Source organism: Hydractinia symbiolongicarpus, chromosome 8 (genome assembly GCF_029227915.1).
Source record: "Hydractinia symbiolongicarpus strain clone_291-10 chromosome 8, HSymV2.1, whole genome shotgun sequence".
Lineage (NCBI taxonomy): Eukaryota > Metazoa > Cnidaria > Hydrozoa > Anthoathecata > Hydractiniidae > Hydractinia > Hydractinia symbiolongicarpus.
In genome coordinates this window covers 24,982,938-24,990,519 of record NC_079882.1, presented here as the reverse complement: position 1 = coordinate 24,990,519, position 7,582 = coordinate 24,982,938, and positions in this window count along the sequence as shown.

Below are 7,582 nucleotides of genomic sequence, written 5' to 3'. Positions count from 1 at the left end.
GCTATCGTGGTGATTAGGTTTTTTGCATTGTTGTTTGCACGTTTTTTCATGTTGACGATTTTTATTTGTTTTTTTTTTAACTTGTTATGTTTGTTATTATTATTATTGTTGTATTTTTTTAATGTTCATGCTTTTGTTGGTTCTGATGCTTTGAAAAATTTATCTGAAAGTATAAATCCAAAACTTTGTAACTGTCATTGTTATTCTTTATTTGTGATTGCTCTTGTTGTTTCATTTGTTTTTTATTTTTTGCTGTGTCGTTACTATGTTGTTGATGTTTTTGTAAAATCATAATAATCTATGCTTCTATATTTTTGTATCATAAGTAAATAAAGAAAAGAACACAGACAGACACCGTTTATTTGTTGCCATGCCGAGGTCTTCTCTACACCTAAGTATGTTGACAAGTAAAACTAATCATGATACATTTTCAAACGTATTATTGCAATTCCCTCTCTCCGTGGGACTTTAAACAGTCTTTCAGAAAAAATTAAAGAACTAAGCTTTAAAAGACATACTTTTATGTGGAACTTGACCCCTGTGGAGTTCTTTCAGACATGCTGTATCAGACATGCTGTGTCAGAGGGGTGTGACTTGTATAAAAATTAAACCAGATATACAAATAAACAAAAATTGAAACAGATTAGTGTCTTAATTACATGAGTCCAGTTAGCTAGACCGGAATTAGCGCGCCTTATAGGGGCTGATAAAATAGTAATATAAAAATAGGAACATTTAAACTGAGTTTTTTATATTATTTTAGACGAGATCTCGGCAGTTCGAGCTGGCAGATTTTTTTTTCATGTCCAATTTTTTTGCCTTTTAGTCAAATTGGTTTGCAAACCAATGCAATTGACAAAACGATCAATGGTCGAGAGGTTTTTCAGATTCATATTGCGCTAGCAGACCTCCTTTGAAAACAATATGCGATTTTGGAATTTGGAAACGATCTTGGAAAGTTGGACATTAAACCCTCAATTCTCGGTAGCGAAGCATACAAAAAAGTGTTGTAAAGAAAAGGCTGTTTTGAGAGATTGTCATCTATCCTTGCACGTTTTTGTATTTATTTGGGCACTATTATTAAATCTTGAACCCTAGGACTTGTACTGTGTTATAATTCGCGAATTTCATCGCCTTGGATTTGACATTAGAACTTCATAAGATTTTGCTACAAAACAAGGCTAAGATGCCTAAAATATGATGATCTCATGTAAACAGAATCCAAAACGACCCAAGAAAAGCCGCAAAGCTCTCTAAAGAGCCTTTACAATTTAGCACTTTTTATAGGGCTTCGCTACTGAGAACAGGAAATCCAAAGCCCAACTTGAACTACCGCGAAAAAACATTAAAAATGGTATCCTAGTATTGAAATTGAGTATACTCTTGATTTATTCCGACTTATTACTGTGGAAAGTTTATCATTTCTTGAACATGATAGTTTAGTAGGCGACGTTTCGGGAGATCCTTCTCCCATCATCGGCAAAGTAAAATGATGTTGAGCATGTATTTATATAATTGCAGATGATCGAAATTCATAAAAATTAACCAATCAGAAACGAGCTGAAAATTACAGTTAATTACGGTAATTAACATTTTCGGACCTTGATATAGGTATTTACTTCTTCTGTAGGGCTGGTAACCAAATCTCAGGAAGTTGATACAAGATGCTGTTTATGTGTTTGTTACGTTCTACACTGTTGATTGTTTTCTTTAATCTTCCTGGCCGTTGTTCTTGATTCTCTGTCAATGATTTTCTTCTCATCCCAATTAAACTGATGACTTCTGCTCCAGCTGTGGTCCGCAATTTCGTTTTTCTTCACATCTCCGTTTCTCACTGCGCACATATGTTCTTGTACTCGTTGCTTAAACTTTTTTTTTGTTTCGCCTATGTACACTGCATTACAATCTTTACACGGGATTTCGTAAACAATATTTGCTTTGTTCTTCCAGGTTTATTTTGTCTTTTGGGTTAGACAAAGTGCTTCTTAGGGTGTCTTTAGAGTTAAGAATGCATTTGATCTTATGGTGCCTTAAAACTCGACGAAGGATCTCGCTGGTACCTGGTATGAAGGGTAGGAATGCTGATGCGATAAATTCCTCTGATGTTTCCTTGTTGTCTCCGCTGCATCTTCTCTTCATTTTATTTTCTACTTGCGTGATGACTTTATGACTGTATCCATTTGCGATTAATGCATTTCTTACACGTCGAATTTCTATTTTCCTCTCCTGTTTGTTACTGACTAACAGCATCTCGTATCAACTTCCTGAGATTTGGTTACCAGCCCTACAGAAGAAGTAGATACCTACATCTAGGTCCGATAATGTTAATTAACCGTAATTAACTGTAATTATCAGCTCGTTTCTGATTGGTTAATTTTTATGAATTTCGATCCTCTGCAATTATATAAATACATGCGCAACATCATTTTACTTTGCCCGATGATGGGAGAAGGATCTCCCGAGACGTCGCCTACTAAACTATCATGTTCAAGAAATGATAAACTTTCCACAGTAATTATGAATACTGAACAGACAAACCGAAATAATATCTTCAATAATATTCCAACTTCTTTGACAGAAAGCTGAATTTCCTATAGTTTTGTGAGTGGATGGATTTCCTATTTTTTTTAAAAAAAACAGAACGGAAGAAAGACGTGTATAAAACAAACAAGTTTTTATTGATGTTCTCATTTGCTTAAGAGAAAATTTTTATTGTTTTTGTTTGTTGGACCAAATATTTAAAGAAAAACAAACTCTTTTTAAACACAAACAGTCTTTTTAAAAAGGGTGTTATTTTTTCTTAATTCGACAAGTATTTGTATCTAAATACTTCTTTGCAAATTGGATGCTAAACCGGTAAGACTTTTCTTCGTATATTTAGATTCTTCTGTGTAAGGTTCGTGCAACAGTGGGGAAAAAGGAATTAATAATTAAAAATTGAAAATATAACTTCAAGTTTCACGACATTGATCGTTTCGTGTACAAATATTGTTTTTATCTATCAACATGTGGTCGTGACAAAAACGCATTGCATCGATTATAAGTTGTTGAAACATATAAGGTCAAGGAAGTAGAAACAAACGTAATGAGTATGTGAGAATATAATATATTCACGGATTCAAAGGGGACTTTAAACGAAGTTGGGAATGTATGCTTTAACATTTAATTAAAAAGAAGTAACTAAGACAACCTCGACCCCCTGGCTTTTTGTCTCTTTTTTTATCGGGACGGCGTGTCTTATATCAAAAAGAAAAAAATTAAAAGATTTTAAAAGACAAAAATTCTCTGACTGACGGCTTTTTTAAAAAATCGTAAGAGAAAAGCCCTGCATAACACATGAATCAGTTATTGGGCTAAATAACAATATGTTTTTTTGTAGACAGAATATGTAGGAGTCTTTTAAAAAACTAATTTTAGAGTTGTTAAGTCGTGGTAGTCTTCCTTTTCTATTCTCCTCAGAAATATTTTAATTTAGTGCCGCATGTATTTATAAAGAGGGTCGCGTATTAAGAAGAAAATTCTAAATTCAGGCCGTCATTTTAGAGAGCATATTATTGTATCAAATTGTTGTGTTTCTTATACAAGCTTTCCTTGTAAGTCGAATTTCAATCTGTTTTATTATAGTTTATTAACCTATTTTTGCGGAACGAAATGTCACAAATTCTTATTTCAACGAAATTTTCGTTCCTAAGTTGAAGTCGGTTGAACCTTGCGCTACCACATTTTTCAGCTTCGGATGGAACGTATTCCAATCATGCGTTATGTTAACGAATGACTCTTGCTATCATAAAGAGACAAAGAGAAATTACAACTGCAAAAATGTCTATTTAATCATTACCATCTTTTTATGTACTGGCTACTTAGTTAATCAAGCGGACAGTGGCCATGCTAAATAAAAGTGTTTGCACTTAACTATTTTGTCTTACTGCAACTGAGGAAAAAATAGAAAAGAATGAGAATTCCAGTAATTTAAGCGCTGGGTAGATATTGCACGCTGCAACTAATAAAAGAATAGCTTTCTTTCAGCAAATAATTGCAAATAACCAATCAAGAAAATGGACCACTGTTGATTGAAAAATCGTAAGTTCTTGGCAGCTAACGCGCTCAGAAAAACATTGGTTTACAAAAATCTTTTACCCGCTTCTTCACGAGTTTCACAAGCTTTATCAACCTCGTCCCCAGGGGCTTTTGCTTTTTTTACGGTTGAACCGTCAAGGCATAGGCAACAAACCTTGGGGACGAAGATGCAGTGGAGGTAGATATTTTCGCGTTTCGATAAAAAATGCATTTCGCAGGTATTAATTTTCGTGCATGATAGAAAGCAAAGATTTTCGAAAAAAAGGAGATCATAGATTGCATGAAGCAGTTATAGATTTTGTGCCTTGTTCAGGGGAAAAGTTTTATTTGTGTCTGTAAAATTACAGCCTGCAATTACGACCTGGATTTACCCCGACCCGCGCAGGTGTTCGCGGAGTTGCGCCGCAGCATGACAAGCTGCAAGCAGCAAGGAAAAACATCATAAATGGGGAAGCCCTCAAATAAAGATCTTAGAGAGATGTTTTAAGACTACTTATTTTTTTTAATTTGCAACTCTCTATCATTGTTACATCCCACATAACATTGTCTGTAGTACACTCAGTATGAAATAAAACAAAGGGAGGGATAGTAGTGTACCGTTTACATCACCCTCTTTCTTGCACTTAAAGAATACTACAAATCGATTTCTTTCCGTTTGTTCTGTGCAACATATAATACCTTAATTTAGTGTTAAAAACAATGAACATGTATGTCATTCACTGTGCGGTAGAGAATATAAACAAAAGACTACAAATACAGTCAGGGGCAGCCTCCATACTTACCATGAGAAATGTACTATTTCTGAACACGCCACAAAAGTGGTCTTCACACAACAATCAAAATTCAGAATAAAATTTGCAACCAAAAAACAAAATCATATATAAGGGAGCAAAAGTAACTTCCCCATCATCATTTACTTCAGAGTATTCAGATTAAATAAACTACTTTCATCTTCAATAAGAGCTCTGACAAAAAGCAACAAATATGATATTTTTGATGTCATTATGCTACTCCTTGGCAAAATAGTCCAGATTTTAGTAGCATCATCTGTATATTTTGTGTTTTAAGGTACTATTTGTTGCTCAATATCAATCTATCTATCTATCAAGTTGCTAGAACATGATGTATAGTTACTGTGAAATCCATCAACATAATTAAATCTAAAATTCTTTAAATGTGAAAATCTTGAGAATGAAAAAAGTTTTTTTAAATATCTAAAAAGACTTGATAACCAACTTTTTATGTTCTATAAATATATGTCCAACATTATTTTATACCTCAGGTTTATATGGTGCACCTATACGTTTCAGCTGATTAACAAATTTGTCTGTAACTGAATTCTCATTAGGATTTTTTCCCTTTTCTAGGACTCTCCATCTAAGCCATGTCCCCTCCTGGAAATAATAGACAGGGCATATCCCTCAATATTTGTGAGGCTAGCCATGTAAAATATGCACATCTATCTATCTATCTATCTCCAAATTGCATAGTTCTTATTCCACCTTCTGAAAAATGCTTGGAATTTGTCAGGTCGGGGTGTCATAAGAAAGCCTAAGTTTGAAAAGGAAAAGGGACAATTTAATTTCACCTGCCAAACTTAAAACACCAATTTCCATGACTTCTCCAGACCAAATCATAAAAACCCTTCAAAATCACCGGTTGGAAAATAAAGAATTAAAGAAAGAGTTAAAGAAAATGCAAGATGAGATTTCCACTTGTGCAGTTCCAGGCCAAAAAAGTCCTGGTGATGATTTCATAAAAATTATGTCAACAACTAATTGCAAAATACCACCATTCATGATCTTTTTTGGGAAGAGCAGCAGAAATATTTGTTATCATCGAAAACTGATGTTTGCTATCATCCTATAATCATTCGTTACTGCTTGGGTTTAGCCGCAAATCTCCCGCCTTTTATGATGACATTTGTGTTCACGATAAAAAAGACATTTGTTTCTTGGTACTTCCTAGTAGACGTCGTTTGAGGAGGAAAAATGTGGCATAGAAGTTGTTGGTGTCACAAGTGAAGGAGCATCTCCAAACCAACGAATGTACCATATGCACCTAAACATGACCCATCTAGCTGACATTAATGCAAAAGTGGACGTAACATACCGCACTTTGAATGTCATGGAGGATGAGGAACAATACATCTTCTTTATCTCAGATTCATCACACTTAATTAAAACAGCCCACAATTGCCTGAGTCTCTTCCAGGAAGATGTACCAAAAGTATGTGGAATGATGGAAGTTATATCACCTGGAACCATATTTCAAAGTTATTCCTTGGTGATTTAGACTGTGGATTAAATCTTGTTCCCAAAATAACAAATGACCACATCAAGCTCACTCCATATTCCTTCATGAATGTACGTCTGGCAGCACAAGTGTTAAGCGTATCAGTCTTTAATGCTTTTCAATTGTATGGACCACCAGAACCTAACGCAACTGCCAAATATTGTAATATGTTCGACCCATTTTTTGACTGTCTCAACATCAAGAATACCAAAGAAGCAACAATTAAATGTAAACCATTTCTTAAACCGTACACATCTGTTGATGATGAAAGATTCTTATGGTTGACCGAAACATTTCTAGGATATTTCAAAACATGGAAGGATTCAATTGCTGATAGGTCTGGTAATTTCACAGATAATGTTTATGTCATGGCAAACCTACCAAGGAATCAAAATCACTGTCTATTCTACTGTTGAATTAATCCAGTATTTAATTAATAATGGAGTTCCATATCTACTGACAGAAAGATTTTGTCAAGATTCCCTTGAAAACTACTTTGGTCATCAACATGCAATTGGTCATAGGAAAGATAACCCATCAATCCGTGATTTTGGTTATAATGACAACACAATTAGAACACAAAAGATTTTCCGACCCATAGCTGGTAACTGTCATGAAATTGATATTGAAACTGTGCCATGCTGTAAGAGCAATTAAACACAATTGGAAGAAAGAAGAAACTAAAAATGGTTATTTTTATAGCCGCACATTTATAAAAAACATTAAATTGGCTTAATAAGCAAGAATAAGCATTGTATTTTAAATGATAACAGATAATATCAATTTAAAGCCTTTATCTGCTTAACACAAACATTAATATAAAATATTTTGAAATACCTTATAACCTAAATACACTACCTGGACCTTTTTGTAGATTTCCATAGTTATTTATTAACCATGTGCCAAAATAATATTGTTTTAAAATTTGTTGCTATAAAAATAGCAGTTGCGACAGGTTTATAGTCACTGCTCTGGACTGTTAGTGTCAATATCCATTTGAAAGATTGCTTGAAGATTTCTTGATTTCAGTGCGTAGAGATCAAGGTTTTTTCTGTTTTGATGCAATTTTGTGCAGCTCACATTTATCTTTTACAAATGAAAAAACACAAACACGAACATAAAGAATGATGAGATGCTCAAGTAATTTCATGTTATTTTTTTGTAATTACAAAGCACAACGGGGTTCTCAAGCTGGTCTGAAATAATTTTC